Below are 17,500 nucleotides of genomic sequence, written 5' to 3' on the forward strand. Positions count from 1 at the left end.
TTTGACTAAGTTTTGCAGGACACAACTGCCCAAAGGGGGACTGTCCCTCACAACGTGGGACAGGTGGTAACCCTACACATATCCCGCTACTGTACCGTGGACTGGTGACCATCCCGACATGCGGATATGTATTGATGCAGGTTAACATTTCCATGGCTGGCGTTACCTGCCCTGCCCACCCTCCAGGATGATCGGGTTGTCGGTCACTATGTTTACTATGTGGTGATTTCGCGTCTTACTTATCTGTGAACTTGCATCCCTGGGTTCCATATTACCCTGTTGTACTTTATATCTGTGTATGCGCATATATTTCTACATGTGTACTGATGTGTATTTCCGTATCTGTGTAAGCACATGAGTACATATGTGGTCGACTTGCGGCGATAGTGGCAGCATATGCTACGCCGTGCTGTAGAACCGCGTGTTGAGGTGTTGGCGTTCCATGCTCTGCTGGCTATTGGGTGTGCGGTGTCTGGGCGGTGCCTTTGTTGGAGTCACACATACGTCCGCACATACGGTACACATTACGAAAGTGGACACGCTTGTGTGGCGCCCATTTTACTGTGTGTGCAGGTCAGGAGGTGTCAGTCCATGGGGCCTACACTGTCAACGCATGTGCTATGCTCCCTCTTTGCCAGGGCGTAGGCATATTGCACGCCTCTGTCTACCTACTGGGGCTGGCTCAGTGTGTCCATGGCGCTGAACGCCTGTGCCTGTGCTTGCCCTGGCAGTTGTGGCGGGCTTGGTGGCCCTCCGCATTATGTCCCTGCAGCAGCTGTTTCCGCAGAATCATATTGTGTAGCATACAACATACTATGAATATGTGGGCACTTGTGCCTGGAGAGTACTGCAAGGCTCCACCGGATGTATCCAAGCACCGGAACCGTGATTTCAACATCCCAAACACACGCTCTATGATTATTCTAGTTTGTGCGTGTGCCTCATTATGGCGTTCTTGCATGTGTGTGTGTGCATTCCTGATGGGTGTCATCAACCACGGCTCCAGTGCGTAGCCAGCATCCCCCACAAGGTGACCTTGTGTGATGTCCCCCCTGGCGAATACCTGATACAGCTGTGAGGCATGCCAGATATGGGAGTCGTGGTAGCTTCCTGGGCTGCCAGCACACACATCCATAATAATGCCCTGCGCATTGCAATACCCACCTGGCAATTGATGGAGGGGTATCCCTTGCGGTTTATGTAGCGACTACCCTGGTCCGGGTGGTGACTTAATTTCTATGTGCGTACAGTCTATCGCACCCAGGACCTCCGGGTATTGTGCCACACGGTGGAAGCGACGCATATTGCTAGCCAACTCCTCCTGAGATGTGGGGTACTTTATGTGCTCATGGGCATGTGGAATATGGCATCCAGGAACTGGTGTAGTACCCTGGATGCTGATGCCTGTGAGATGCCCATTATGTCCCTGGTTGGCCTTTGAAAGGTACCGTGAGCCAGTATTCGCAAGCTCACACATACCTTTGTGTCCACTGGGATGGGCTCCCCTCTGTTGTCTCTTGCTCTCAGGCGCGGCCGGCACAGCTCCACTATTTGCTGTAACGTGTCCCTGTCCACCCTGTAGCGCTCTACTATCTCCAGGTCTCGCAGCCCCTGGTAGGTCACCCTTGGTCTGAACACTCTCCTTCTCCTGTGAGGCCTACGGTCGTTGTCGGCACCACCCTCCGCAACTCCGTCTGTCTCTGCCACATACCTATGCATCACGGCCGCGGCGCACCCAGCATATACATATTAAAAGTTCCCCGTCTGTTTACACCCTACGGTGCGGCGTTTGGGAAATCGCGCTGTGTGTTGTGTGCATTCACATTTAATACTGTTGTGCTGTATACCCGTGATGTCATTGGGTGTGTCTGTGCGGCCGTATCCACGGATTATTTCCGTGGTTTTACGCTTGCAGCTGCAACGGTACTGCCTGTAGTGTTACATTACAGTTGCCTGCATTGCCTTCGCCTGGCATCTTACATTACTGCATCCTGCAGGCACATGGCATATGATGCATTTTATCTGCAGCCGCAGTTATGCTACCTCTGTACTTGGCTGTGCTATTTCAGTTCTTTGCTCTTTGCATTTCTACTACATCCCCTACTATCTTTGCACTCATATGCCTCCCCTTTCCCGTTCTGCAGGAGTCTGCATGCAGAGTTATCAGCTGCCGGCGGGTGCCCTTCCTGCATTGATTGGTGTTGATTGCTCGCTACGGATCCATTTACACTGCTTCTGCATTTCCTCGTATTCTCCGATTACCTTCCTATATCCCTGGTTGTTGCCGTGAGGCCGTCACATGACTGGTTTAGGGAACGAGTCATCCTTGTGCACATGCATTTGTACGCCGCATTCTGTACTCTCAGCGCATCTATTTCCTAACACGCCAGTCCTGATGCTGTGATGTGCATTGTACAGCCCAGATTTGCTGTCCTCCAATATCCTTCCTCCTACAGTGGCACACCCTCTGTGGTTGACATGTATCTCGTAGGCCACTCCTCGGTGTAGTACCGCTACGCCGTTTGCTCCATCCTTACGCTGGCGCCATTTTTGCGATTCACTATTATCTGCCTTATTTGCATGGAATTGACTACTAATACCTGGTTACGGCGCCGACACCGCCACCACTCCTTGACAACCATTGCGCTGGGGTTGCAGCTTTACATACATACTATGGTGTGTGGTGGCTGTGCAGCTGATTTGTGTTCTACTGCTCTTTTCGGACATTGTCATATTATTTCATTGCTTTACAACTTCTGTGCACATATCCCGGGTCTGCTGTTCTTTCTACGCACGCGCCATTTATGTCATTTTTACATTTTGTGCATATTTTCTTTGGACATTCTCGGTGCCTTTCCACATTGGCATATTGCACCTATATGATACCTGACTTTGACAGCCTTCCGTTACTCCTCCGGTATGTTTGGGTAAATGTAAACCTTTTTTGGTTTACATTGCCGCGTCCCTACGCTACGCTGCGCCACTGTGGATCGCTATTTGCCCTCATTTGCATGGTGCGATACTGCACACAGTGTGTTTTGCATACCTACGCCGGGCGGGACGGTCCGGCGCACGCCGGTAGTGCACGTGGAATTCATTCATACCTGAATCGCTAAGCAGCCATATTTGGCGTTATAACGCCGACGCTATGCTGGCGCCTGGCGCAAGGTTCATGAATCCCGGGGATAGATTTTTATATACCTAGCATTCACATCATTCAGAGATCTAGCCCTCCTTTTCAATTGGCACAAAACTTCTGTAGGACTTGTTTCCCAAGCTGCTGATTTTCTCCCTGCCTAGCATGAGATCTCAATGGTCTGGGTGCATGGAGGGTGCTCTTAAGCTTGGGAAGCTCATCCAATGTAAACCGTCTGCAGGATGTAATTAATATGGCTTAGGCTAATGCAGAAGTGAGATATTTGATCATCTACTGGTATGGTAACTTGACTTACACAACTATACTATTTTGCACATCAAAGTCAAGTAACAGATTTCAGAATGGCAATGTGAATATATGCATGTTTATATACTAGTAAGTTTGATATTCATTAAAGTAGACCACTTTGATGAATTTGTCTTGGACTGCCATGTTTATTGGAAGACCTCTAAACAGCTAAATTGTCCTATTCAATAATCCCAGTGCATGTTTGTGCTGTTCCCTGTATGGATGTTTGATCTGCTCTACTGCTCTAAATGTAGTGAGCAGTAATGTTCCACCTTAAGGCACAGCAAACACACAATGGTATAAATGTTGATAGAGAAGTCACAGCAGACTTCTAAGTATAATTGACAATAATGTAAACATGGTTTGTTAATGAAAAAGTGATAACCAACGGTATTCATTGTTTTATTATGTGATAACCAATGGGTATTCATTGTTTTATTATGTATGTGGTCACAGGGTTCCCCTTCAGATGCTCGAGTTTTTAGAAACTCAAAATTCATATTGTTAAGATGATATGATTGAGTTTCCGAAAACTCAAAGTTTTTGAATGGAGATCACAGTACAGTGAGGATTACACAATTTACCCTTTTCTTCATTGTAGTGCGATCTTGGAGTTTATCTATATAATATGAAGGGATATGTGAGGGAGCAGGCCTCTGCAAAAACAAAGAAAAATGTAGATTTTATTGTTGTTGTTGTTTTTTTAAAGTTCGAGTTTTTGGAAACACGATCATATCATCTCAATAACATGAATTTTAAGTTTCTGAAAACTTGAGCTTCTGGCATAGACCTGGTCATAGAACCGATTACTTCAATGCTAAGGGTTATTTTTATCGAAACTTCATAACATATTACAAAAATGGGTATACAAGAGAAAATGAATATCACATAATGACATGTAGCAAAAGCCTAATGTTTAAGCACAAATCACTGAGAGAAAAAAAATGTTTCTGTAGTTACCTAGATTGTAACTATTTGATTTATGAGGCCACTGAAATGCTAGGTGATGGATTTCATAATGTTTTAGATAAGCTAATCAACCACTTTGAAACCAAAGAAATATATGCAAATATTTAACTTTAAGAGAATAAGACAAAAATATATTATCTCATTCTGATGTATTATACTACTATAAAGGCACTAACTAAAAAATGTGAGTGGACAGAGATATACAGGGAAATAGATACAAGCAATGTACATATGCAGCAATAGAAGAATTAGCATAGAGGATTGCATGAGTCAGAAATCATTAGAAATGCTCTGCTAGATTATGACAGATTTCTTATCATTTCAAAACCACAAACAAAAAATACTGATGGGTGTAGCCATAAATCAGTTAATTAAGGCAGGCACAAAAATATAGAAACTAAGAAAAACAAGGAGCAAAACACAGAACAGAAATAGGCAGAGTGCAAAAGACAGCATGGATATAGTTGTAGACCATTTCTTCTCAAGATACCATGTCCAGCACAGGGAAAATATGTATAAAATTTAAGAAAAGCAATTGCTTTGCTGAAATATGGAGACACTGAACTGCAAAAGATTGGCAATCATTTGTGAAACTAAATTTCAGTTTCCTAGGCAAAGAGTTAACAAGAAAGAATAGTTGAATATATGTAAAAAGCATGTACAAGTTTATGCTAGAAGAATATAGGAGGAAGAAAATGTCATGTGTGTATATAGTATAAACATAAAGCACATTGCAGAAAAGCTACAAATATCACTGAACATATTAAACAAAGACATAACAATGGTAAAATACACGCCCTGGGATTCAGTAAGGTTCTGTGCAGGAATAGCTTATTCCTGCACAGAAACAACCATTTAAGAGCAGCAATGCAGCACGCCATGCATAGTAATGAAGGTGCGCTGCCTGTGCTCCTAAACGGACACAGAGCATGGACAAATGCAGGGGATGTGCCTGAGAGCAGAGCTCTCACAATACACACACCCCTGCACTCAAAAATTGCCGTTCAGCAATTACAATGTGCGAGAATGCTCATAGGGGGTTGTATACCTCCCAACTGTGCAGATCTTCACAGAATGTCCAGATTATTTGCCCATACAGTTGGCCTGTACCCCGTTTTTCCTGGGAAACACTGGGATGATGTCAGGATTGAAGTCATTAAACAATGGCATACATTTGAGTTTCAGGCACCAAATCTGTCAGAAATGTTATATTAAAACAAATCCTGCTACTTTAGCAACTTACCTAAGTTTATAACAGCAATATTGAAAATATGTCCCTAGCTGTACCTCATTTTGTCAAGCTTTGTCCAGATATGTTGCATGAAGAGGTTGAGAGGTATGGGGGGTTGCTATATGTCTGCCAAATGTGCAGATGCATGCAGGAGTCCACAACAGTAAGTGTAATCTGTCCCTTCCTAGACACAAAAACAGTAGAGAATTTTTTTTATCAAACAGATTAAATTTAAATGTAGGTGTGTGAGTTTGCCCATTGCTTAGCTATGCATACTGTAGCTTAAATAGCGCAAGAAGATAAATAGCATGATACAGTCAATTGAAGCAGTACTGCAATAGTGTAGTGTTCAGAGCGCTCGTTTTGCGAGTAGTCATTCCCGGTTAGATCCTCCCCGCAGCAAATTCCATTTTCCATGTGAAAGCAATACTTTTTGCACTATAACCTACTAAATAACATATTTGTGAACTGGAGTACTGCATTAAGTACAGATGTGAGGTGTCATTGTAATAAGGTGGTAAAATCTACAGATAAACACAAGTGCCCCTTACAGCATATGTACACATGAATCAGCAATACTAAACAAAGTTATAATGTGAAATGAAAGATAACTCCATAAAGTGTCCTAATCTACCACTTTCCCAAGACCCATGTTTCATTTATTTCTAAATTAGTGCAGAGGTAAGTGGGAGTAAGCACTTTTAAGCAGTAGTAAGCGGGTTTAAGCCTGTTTGCATGCGGGTAATCAATGTGCATACAGGTTAAGCAATTTTGAAGCTAACTTTCTGTAAGCATATTTAACCCGAAGTTAGCATTGCTTACTGTCGCGCAAACCCACACACAACTGCTTAAAAGTGCCTTAATCACTCTGTATCCAACAGCCCCTGTTCTGCCCAACAACAAAATAAACAGGGCTTGCAGGTCTTGAACACATGACCCTGTACACTATAGTCACAGCAGTTAACCAGTAAGCCATCACAGCTGCGCATAGAATTGAGGTATCCCCAAACAGATCCTCACTACAGCAAAATCACAATTTACATGTGAAAGGAATCTATAAGCAGTTTTATGTTGTATAACCTACTACATAACATATATATGTGAACTGGAGTACTGCATTAAGTCCAGATATGAGGTGTCATTGTAATGAAGTGGTGAAATTCCCCAATATAAACACAAGTACCCCGTACAGTGCACGTACACATGAATCATGGATACCAAACAAATGTATAACATGTAATGAATGAAAAATCAATGCCAAACAGCAAATAGTGCACACATTTAAAAATAAGCAATGCTAAGCATAGCACACCTCTGCTTACTAGATGTAAGCAATGCGTAGCCCAGCTAAATTGATGTGCCCATTGGTATACCCCTTTAAGCAATACCAACCTTAGGTAAGCAGATTTGCCCATAGCTTAGCATTTTCAAAACCGTCCAATCATGTCAAAGTGTGGGAAATTGGCTCTATTTAGACCCCACAGGTGGGAATACATCTCATAACTGGTTGCAGCCTCCTCCTGTAGGCACTATTGCTGCTGTTGGAGAAGGATCTCGCTTCCGAGCACAGCACTGGGGCATCCAGGATTCCAAAGTCATGGCAGGACTCCTCGTAAAAGACAGTGAAGAGAGACTGCTGCAGGGCCAGTACCAGGGTTCCCAATATAAATCAGAAGCCTGGGACCATCTCACCTATGACCTCACCAGTGCCACTGGCATCCCTTGAACTGGTAATCAGGTCAGGCATCACTATGCTGACTTGAAACGGAGGAAGAGAGAGTTCTTGGATCAGTGGATCCAAGAAGACAGGTGGAGGGGTGATGTCCCAGCAAGTGTGTAAGTACTCAGTGTTCTTCGTGTTTCACTGTTGCAGTCATTACAGTTGGGTTATCCTGCTGGCAGGCTACCCTCAGTCGGCCTGAATTCCAAAGTCTACATCTGGCGTCAGTTGCTGTTGCCTCTTCCCTAACGTCAGTTCGCCAGGGGTATAAAAGATGCAGCTAATGCCATTTTCTTCAGTCTTTCTTGCCGCGCAGTGCCTGAAGCAAAAGCAGTTCGCAAGTGCCGGTCGGCCAACTCCTGAGATTTTCGTGTTCGAATTTCAGATCCGAAGTCTTCACTAAAATTTTTCTTGCTCCAGACCGATGTCAGAAAAAGTTAATAATTGTATTTCTTGTGGGAAGCAAATACCTCATAAGGACTTTCATTCTTACTGTATTCCTTGCCTAGGCCCTGACCACGACATTGCTAGTTATCGCTTTTGTGCTAGATTTAAAAAACGCACTATTAAGCGTCGGTATGATTTTGCATTTCACTATTTTGGCAGAAGATTTAACTATACAATGTAGTCGGATAGCCATCCGACTACCGGAATTCACAAGAAACGCAAAGAAAAGGACAGGCATCAGAGGTCCAAAACCGACGACGAGGCTTCTTCTAAGCCAGTCGCCAGTTCGCCGGTTCTCAGTGAGGCGCCTTCACACCCCCTGACGACCGCTACTTTAGACTCACAGGCCGCTACCAACACCCATGTGGAGTCGACCAGGTGACTGGAAGGTCAAGATATTGGACCTTCGGAAAATATTCCCTCAAATGGGTCCAGAGACACTGAGCAGGCATTGGCTTCTGAGGGTGTTTTCAAACATACTCAGTTATATGTTAAAATTACTTCAGCTTCAAAAAGGCAAATGCTAAAGCACCTTTAAAGACAAAGACACAAGTACAACAGCCTCATGGACAGGCCTCCATGCCTAAAAAACAGATGCTCAAAATGGCCGAAGACCTAATTACTTTGATCAGGGGTCCCCATCCCCCTCCTGATAAGAGGCCTAGGCAAGAGACAGAATATGAATCTTCAGATCAGGTTTCCATTTCATCTGATTCCTCTTCTGATCAGGAATACTCTCCTTCTCCCTATGAGGATTCTGATGCAAAATAATCTATCCCTTCAGCCTCTCCTCCTGAGGATTATTCTTTTGGGGAAACTTTACATACCATGAAGGAGCATTTCCACTGGGAGAACCAAGATTATTCAGAATCTAAGAAAAGGCTCAAAGACTTCCTTTTACTACCACAACACAGGCCCCTAGCTATTCCACCTGTGTTAAACATTGTAGATGATGTATTTTCTGAGTCCAGTCTGACCCCTGACTCCTTACCTCCAGCGCCTGTTAAGCCGGTCAGGTACTACAGGGTTCCTGACTCTCATAAATTCCTTTTCAAAAACCCTGCTGCTGACCCAGAAACTATTCCTTTTCAAAAACCCTGCTGCTGACCCAGACACTATCTCTCAGGGTCCCAAAGGGGTCAAGGCTTCCACTGCAAAAAACACTACTCCCTCTGACAGGGATTCTAGGGCACTGGACAGATGGGGAAAAAAGATTTATACTTCTGCTACCTTGGCTATAAGGGTTTTAAATTGTCAGTTTCTTATGCTCAAATATCAGCAATATATTATGTCACTACTTAAACAGAAAATGTTGATAAATTCTGAATGTGCAGAAAACAAATAAATGCAGGATTTATTGCATGCAGCTGAACAAGTTGGAAAGCATACTTTGCAATGTGGTTTTGATTCTCTGGAGGCCTCCTGCAGAGCTGCAGTTACGGGTTCTGTCATTAGGAGGCATGCTTGGTTAAAGGAACAAAATCTACCTGATCATGTTAAAGCAAAATTATTAGATGCTCCATTACAGCATGATGCTTTGTTTGGTGTTAAAGCAGAAGAGGTGTTAAAGAAAATGGAGGACAAAGCTAAATCTATGCAAACAGTCAAGCATTTCTTACAGGTACAGCCACCAAGATTTAGCAGACACTGGCCTACAAAGAATTGGTCTTTTCCAGTGTCAGACAGGCCACAAAGGGGCAGATACAGACGCCCTGGAGGCAGATCCCAGCCCCAAGGTTCGTACAGGTCTAAACAATGGGGTGCTTCTACCTCCAAAACTGGAGAAGACAAATCGCAGCCGTACAGGAAACAGTCCTAATGATTTCCCCCTGCCTGCGCCAAGCACTTATCTTCTGGCAGCACCTTTAGGTGGAAAACTATCACTTTTTTCTAAAAATTGGCACATAATAACCCAGGACAAATGGGTCTTAAACATAGTGTCACAGGGCTACAAGTTTTACTTCCATACCCTGCCAAGGGCAGACGGTTGGCCAGACCTGCCAAAACATCAATGGGCAGAGGCACAAAAACAAGTTTCATCCCTCATGGACATGAGGGCCATTCAACAAGTACCAGAGCAAGAGCAAGGACAAGGATTCTATTCAAGACTGTTCTTGGTACCACGAAAGAACAAAGCCTGGAGACCAATACTGGACCTATCTATTCTAAACACATATCTGGATATTCCAAAATTCAAAATGTTGACTCTGCAGCAGCTTCTGCCCATGTTGGGCAAGAAGGCTTGGCTTGTGACTTTAGATCTAAAAGAGGCATACCTGCATGTCCCAATCAGACAAACATGCAGAAGATACCTCATATTCAAAGCTGGTTCAATGCACTACCAATTGTCTGCACTGCCCTTTGGCTTATCTACTGCACCCAGGGGCTTCACAAAGTGCCTGGCACCAGCAACTGCATACTGCAGACAAAGAGGAATACAAATATATCCTTACTTCGATGACTGCCTCATTCAAGCAGCGAACAAGGACATTCTACTACAGCATCTGGCGTTTGTAAAGAGATTACTACCATGCCTAGGGTACACAGTCAACGAAAATAAATCAACTCTAGTACCCTCTCAAGAGATAATATTCCTGGGTGCAAGCTTAAATGCAACTGCCCAGATGGCTTATCTCATGCCAGACAAACAAAGGCAACTGACTACCTATTTCGAACTGTTGGCAACAAAGGCCCAGTTATCTGCAAGAAAGATTCTGCAGGCTTTGGGCTTCACGGCATCCTGCATTCTACTAATTCCATATGCAAGACTGCATATGAGGAAACTTCAGTGGTACCTAAAAAGTGTTCGGACTCAACATTGCCACAGCCTGGAAACAATAGTTACTCTCATTCCCTGCCTGCAACAGGAGTTTTGATGGTGGGCAAAGGCCTGTCACCAGAACAAGGGACAGCCATTCACTCTACCCCAGCCACACAGACTTTAACAATGGATGCATCGGATTATGCCTGGGGAGCCCACATGGCAGGAAGATGTATTCAAGACACATGGTCCACAAACCAAATGCATCTACATATCAGTCAAAAAGAGATGCTAGCTGTTCAAAATGCCCTGACAGCCTTCAAGGACCTACTTCATCCAGGACAACTACTGATAAAGACAGACAATACCACGGTCATGTGGTATATAAACAAGCAGGGAGGCACTCATTCTTACCCCCTTTGCAGACTAGCCATGACTTTGTGGGACACAGCATTGACTTACCAAGTACATCTGCAGGCACAATTCCTGCCAGGAAAGATAAATACTCTGGCAGATGAACTAAGCAGAAACCTCATGGATCCCCATGAGTGGAAATTGGATGCACAAGTCTTCAGCATGGTAACAAGGAAATGGGGATGCCCGGATATAGATCTATTTGCCTCACCTCACAACTGTCAACTGAAGAGGTCCTGCACAATGACTTATCACAGACAAGCATGGAAAGTGGATGCCCCATCTTTCAGCTGGAAAAAAATTAACAGTATATGCCTTTCCTCCACTGCCTCTCCTCTCCAAGATACTCCTAAAGATCAGACAGGAGAAGCCAAAAATGATACTGATTGCCCCAGACTGGCCACGCCAGTACTGGTATCCAGTCCTAAGGAACTTGTCTCAGTGCCCAGCCTGGGCCTTACCTCAAGTGCATCATCTACTGTCCCAGCAAAACAATCAGATCCTGCACAGCTAACTCAAGACCCTAAATCTGGCAGCATGACGGATAATGTAGTCATACAAAACACACCTCTCACTAAAGCGGTGATGGATGTCATTTTGGAGGCCAGGAGGCCTAGTACTAGAAAATTCTATGCTGGAAAATGGAAGAGATTCTGTGCTTGGAACCAGGCACAAGGAATTGACAGCTGTACCAAATATTCCTCAGATTTTACAATACTTGACTGAGATGCTGAACAAAGGCCTATCCTTTTCATCTATAAAAATTCATGCCTCTGCCATTTTGGCTCATTACAATACAGAGCCATCAATCTTTTCTTATCCTTTATTAAGGCAGTACCTCAGAGGGGCCAAAAATGTAAGGCCTCCAAGGAGATCACCAATGCCTGCATGGGACCTCAACTATGTCTTGGAAAAACTCTCCCTGCCTCCTTTTGAACCAGTCGCTACAGCTAATATAAAGTTTTTATCTTGGAAAACAGCTCTGCTCCTAGCAATAACTTCTGCAAGATGAGTCACAGAGCTACAGACACTCATGGCTGTGGAACCTTTTATAATTTTTTATCCAGACAAGGTTTCTCTGTGGACAAAACCGACATTTATGCCTAAGGTAGTGTCCAGTGTGGCCCTTAACCAAGCTATTCATCTGCCTACCTTTTATCCCAACCCACAGAATAAGGGGGAGAAAATTTTGCATTCTTTGGACATACACAGACAGCTCCGCTTCTGTTTGAACAGAACCAAAGCTTTCAGAAAGACAGAGCAATTACTAGTGGCATATGCTGCAGGATCACAAGGAAAGGCTATCTCAAAGCAGACTATTTCAAAGTGGATAGGCCACTGCATTTGTTTCTCCTATTCACAACATGGCAAGCCAGTACCTAAGGGCATTAGGCCACATTCAACCAGAGCAGCAGCCACTTCAGCAGCCTTCCTCAGGGGAGTACCAACCAAAGACATTTTAGAGGCTGCTACTTGGAGTTCAGTGCACACCTTCACAAAGCACTATCACTCACCACTCTACTCTAAATCCAGGGCAGGTTTTGCCACTGCAGTTCTGCAGGGCCTAATAGCCACTCCTAATGCTATTTAGCTCCAGCTTCCCAAACTTAGCTTTGGGATTCAACCCAATTGTAATGACTGCAACAGTGAAACACGAAGAACATAGTACAGTTGTGTACACTTACCATAAGTGTAGATGTTCGAGTGTATTCACTGTTGTAGTCCAGTTTACCCACCCGCCAACCCCCATTTCTTTGCTGGAACTTATCTGTACTTCTCTGTTCTATACAACCTATGTGGTGTATTTGCTTGTAGTTGAAGACAAAATATATACTTTGGTGCATGCATGTTTTATTGACATATTTTTAGCCTACCCCTTTGGGGGCACCTGATATCTGGGGCAAGAAAAACTGAAGAAAATGGTGCCGGCTGCATCTTTTATACCCCTGGCACACTGACGTCAGGGAAGAGGTGACAGCAACCGATGCCGGACCTAGACTTTGGAATTCAGGCCGGCTGAGGGTAGCCTGCCAGCAGGATAACCCAGTTGTAATGGCTGCAACAGTGAATACAGTCGAACATCTACATTTATGGTAAGTGTACACAACTGCACTTTCTACTACCTGTTTAATAATTGCCAGCTCATGTATATTATGGATAGTTATAGCTAAATATTCCTCTTATGTCTTTGACAGTGGCAGCAGAGTGGGATGTGAATCAGGAAGCCCATGCCTGTAGGCTGCAGAGGCTGCAACGCAAAGCAGTTTAGTAATAATCTTGCATGTACTGTCATCAGAAATAAATCTAAAAGTAGTAGAAAGTTAATTGCCAGTATAAAACCTGTATTGTGTATGGGATGTTCTGAATGAACCAGACATTATGGCAGGAAGAGTCTCATATAGCTTGTATGTAAATAAAAGGGTAACAGCCTGGCAATAAAAGTCTAACTTCTGGACTGCTTGTGTTTACTCTGGTATCATATGGTAATGTAGTGTTGCATTCTCTTAATAGTACTGCACTGTTACCCACACTGTGCTACATAAATAAAATATGTAGGAATGTCTGTTGTAATCACAAGGTCATGTTGTACAACTCAGAGAGACTTAGAAACCAGTGAAAAGATCCACAACATAATCCAAATAGCACACTAAACTGAGACATAAACTGTTGTATTTTTAGCACACACAGCCATGGTTCTAATACTGGGAGTGGTAGTAAGCTGTATGCAGACTCATACCCTTCAACTGTACAGATATTGTCAGAAAATTTAGATCTTCTTCTGGCTTTTCCCAGTTAGGGGTCGCCATAGCAGATCACCTGCCCACTCATAATTGGCAGTGGAGTTTTACAGTGTCAAGTTGCCAGCCCAGCACCCAACCTTCCACAGGAGGCACACACTCACACCTAAGGCCAGTGTCCAATTCACCTACAGCATGTCTTTGGGATGAAACCAGAGCACCCAGAGGAAATTCACGTGACCACAGGGAGGACATGCAGACTCCGCACAGAAGGCACCCCAGCCGAGGATCAAACCGGAGAACCTCTTGTTGTGAGGCAGCAATGCTGACCACTGCACCACCATGGCTGCCCATTGTCAGAAAGTTCAGATAATTGGCTTAATTTTCCTGTCTCACCATGCCCCCCTGGCAAATTAGTGGGATGATCCCAGATGTTTAGGCAGCAATTGATGACATACAACTGATTGTCAGACATCATAACCATGAGAAATATATCTATAAGAACAAAACTGTTACTCTAGCAACTCACCAAAATGTTATGAAAGTAATATGCAAAGTATGTCCCATCTCTACCCCCATGTTGGGAAGCTATGACCAGAGTGTATGCAGTAACAGAGTGAGACATATGTGCATAATAGCATCAACTCTGGTAATATGTGTGGCAACATTCAGGTAGTGTTAACAATCATTCCCTCCACAGGTCTGTCAGATAAGAAAACTATGCCTGGAAATAAAAGATTGAAATCCTGGACTGGTACTGTTTAGTCTGGTATTGTTTGGCATTATAAGTGTTGCAGTTTCTCTGAATAATAATGTATTACTCATCACTGTCATCCACACTGTGCTACATAATAAAACTGTCTAGGAATCCCTGTTTAAGAGTGTTGTAATTATAAGGTCAGATTGTTAAACCACGGGAGACATATTGACAGAAATCAGAGAAGAGATACACAGCAATATCTAAATAGCACACTCATCTGTGATGTACACTGCTTTATTTTTAGCAGACACAGCCATGGTTCGAATCCTGGGAGTAGTAGTAAACTGTATGCAGAATCATAGCCTTCAATTATACAGATTAGTTCAGAATGTCCAGATAATTGGCCCATATCTGCTGCCTGTTACCCTGTCCCCCTGGAAAATCAGTGTGATGATCTCTGACATTTAGGCAGCATTTAATGACATATAACTGACTGTCAGAGCTGTAAATATTCAGAAAATGTATATGAAAACAAACCTGTCGTAGCAACTCAACAAAGATTTATTAGGGCAATTGTCAAAATATGTCCCAGTTTCACCTGCATGTTGTCAAGACTTGCCCAGATTGTGTGCAATAAGAGATTGAAAGGTATGTGCATAACATCAACCTGGAATCTGGGAATATGCATAGAAACAGTCAGGTAGTGTTAACAAACAATACCTCCATAGGTATACTAGGTAAGAGGTGGATACTGCAGGCAAAACACAGTTCACATATATAGTTGTCTACAAATATACCACTGTCCAAACTAAGGCCATAGGGTAGTGTAATAATACCTGTAAGGTACAGATTACAGCAGTGACTAAGAAAGTATTGAGAACTACAGGGATATACAAGTTGTTAATTGACATCCCCCCCCCCCCCACCATATCTGCAACAATAATCTAAATACGCAACTCAGTGGGTATGTGTACAATTAAATCTACTGTTGGGACATATGTCCTATTGTTTGATAAATATTGAAATTTATTTCTATGCATGTGCAGTGTTGAAATACTCAAACATTGGTGGCATGCTGCCATGAATGTACCTGCATGCTGTTGTAATGGCTACTGTGGTTCCATATATGCATGTGTTCTGTTAGCTATGCAACTGTTCCATATCTGGTGTTTTGGGTTAATGGGAATATCTATGCATGCTGTTATACCTACTCCTGAAATGTGTTGACTATTACTAACCCGCATATGTTTTAAAACTGAAACACCATAGCACATTTGGGAAGGCCGGTGCCAGTGGGCACACCTCTCCCACCTCATCTGGCTATGACATCGGGCACCAGCCTGTCTGGGGCCCACCTCGGGACATTCTCATCAGCTGATCCTGCGCCACTTTCGGGTGGAACTGCCTCAAGGGATGGGGCTCACCCCCCCGGATCACCCGCCATCAGGTCCGGGGTATGGTGTGTAGCAAGCTCCCCAGGGAGTTCAGAGATCAGCTACTCCAGCATGAAGGCCACGCGGTGCATGTATAGGGCCAGCCTGCCCTTCCTACTCAGCCCCCAGCACAGCCACCTTCAGGCCGTAAGGTGCAGTGGTGACTGCCCATGGGTGGGGACCTGAGTCCCACTCTTTCCATTTGGGGGCTCATGGGCTTCTGACTTCCAAACACTCCTCCCCATCCAAGGTGTTTACCCCCATGTGTCACATACTGCCCCTGTATTCTATCTTGTCTGTCATCCTACCCAACCTACCTCCCCAAATATACCTACTATCCCTCTCCAACATCCCACTCTCATCTTAAAAAAAAATGGGCAATCTGTTCCCCCCCAAAAATCTTGCTCCATACATAGCTGTCCATTTCACACGTGTTCACTGGACACATGTAATCTAGTCTAATTGGCTTCACAACATATTATTTTTGTCCTTACCCCTCTCTCAGGGGTATGAGTGTCCAAATATACCTCCAAATTAGTGTATATGCACAGCTGTTGCTGTAGAAATGGGCAGCTATGGACCTTCCCTACACCCGACCTGCACATCCCTAGCTATTTTCCCTACTGTCTTTCCCTCTTTGTGCCCCTTTTTCACCACTTTCCTATCAACCCTTTTTTCATTTCTTTTAAAAAAATTAGCATGGGGGTAAGTGGGAGTAAGCACTTTTAAGCAGCAGTAAGTAGGTTTCATCCTGTTTGTGCAGGGGGAAAGCAATGCCTACACAGGACAAGCAATTTAGAGGCTAACTGAGTGGAAAAATATTTAACCAGAAGTTAGCATTGCTTACCGTCATGCAAATACATGCATACCTACTTACAACTGCTTAAAAGTGCCTTAATCACTCTGTATCCAACAGCCCTTGTTCTGCCCAGCAACAAAATAAACAGCCTTTGCAAGTTGCAAACCCAGGACGCTACACAACATAGCCACACGAAGTTAACAGTAATCCATCCCACCTGTACGATGTCAGGATGGTATCAATAAGATATCATGCAGTACAATCTGGCTACCATAGGGATTGTACAATGTGGAAGCAGTAAACATTTTAGAAATGTTCAAAGTTTTCATAAAAACAGTCATAGAAAGAATTATACTGAAGAAGAATTAGACCTTATTTCATTAATTAAGAATTGTGACGTCAGGGTTATGAAACCCGACAAGGGCGGGGGCCTTGTTTTTATGGATCAACAGTTCTATAATGAGAGAATAGAGAAACATTTGAACACACACACATATAGTCAAGTTTCTCGTAATGAAGTCAATGGTGCATATAATAAAATAAAACAAACCATTGAAGATCTATTTATAGAATCTTCTATTGACATTAATCAATATGAATACCTATCCATGGCAGCACCGATTATTCCTGCAATTTTCGGTTCTCCAAAAATCCACAAATCATTAGTAGAACCACCATTTAGAATAATTGTAGATGGACGTGGCTCGATAACTTATGGATGTGCTAAATTTGTGGATAATCTACTCAAACCATTTTTGATCACCGAGTCTCAAATTTGTAAAGATTCGTGGTCTTTCTTGCAGAGTATCAATAAGTTAACATATAATGAAAATAGTACATTTT

Source organism: Protopterus annectens, chromosome 5.part1 (assembly GCF_019279795.1).
Source record: "Protopterus annectens isolate FY-2018-M chromosome 5.part1, PAN1.0, whole genome shotgun sequence".
Classification (NCBI taxonomy): Eukaryota; Metazoa; Chordata; order Ceratodontiformes; family Protopteridae; genus Protopterus; species Protopterus annectens.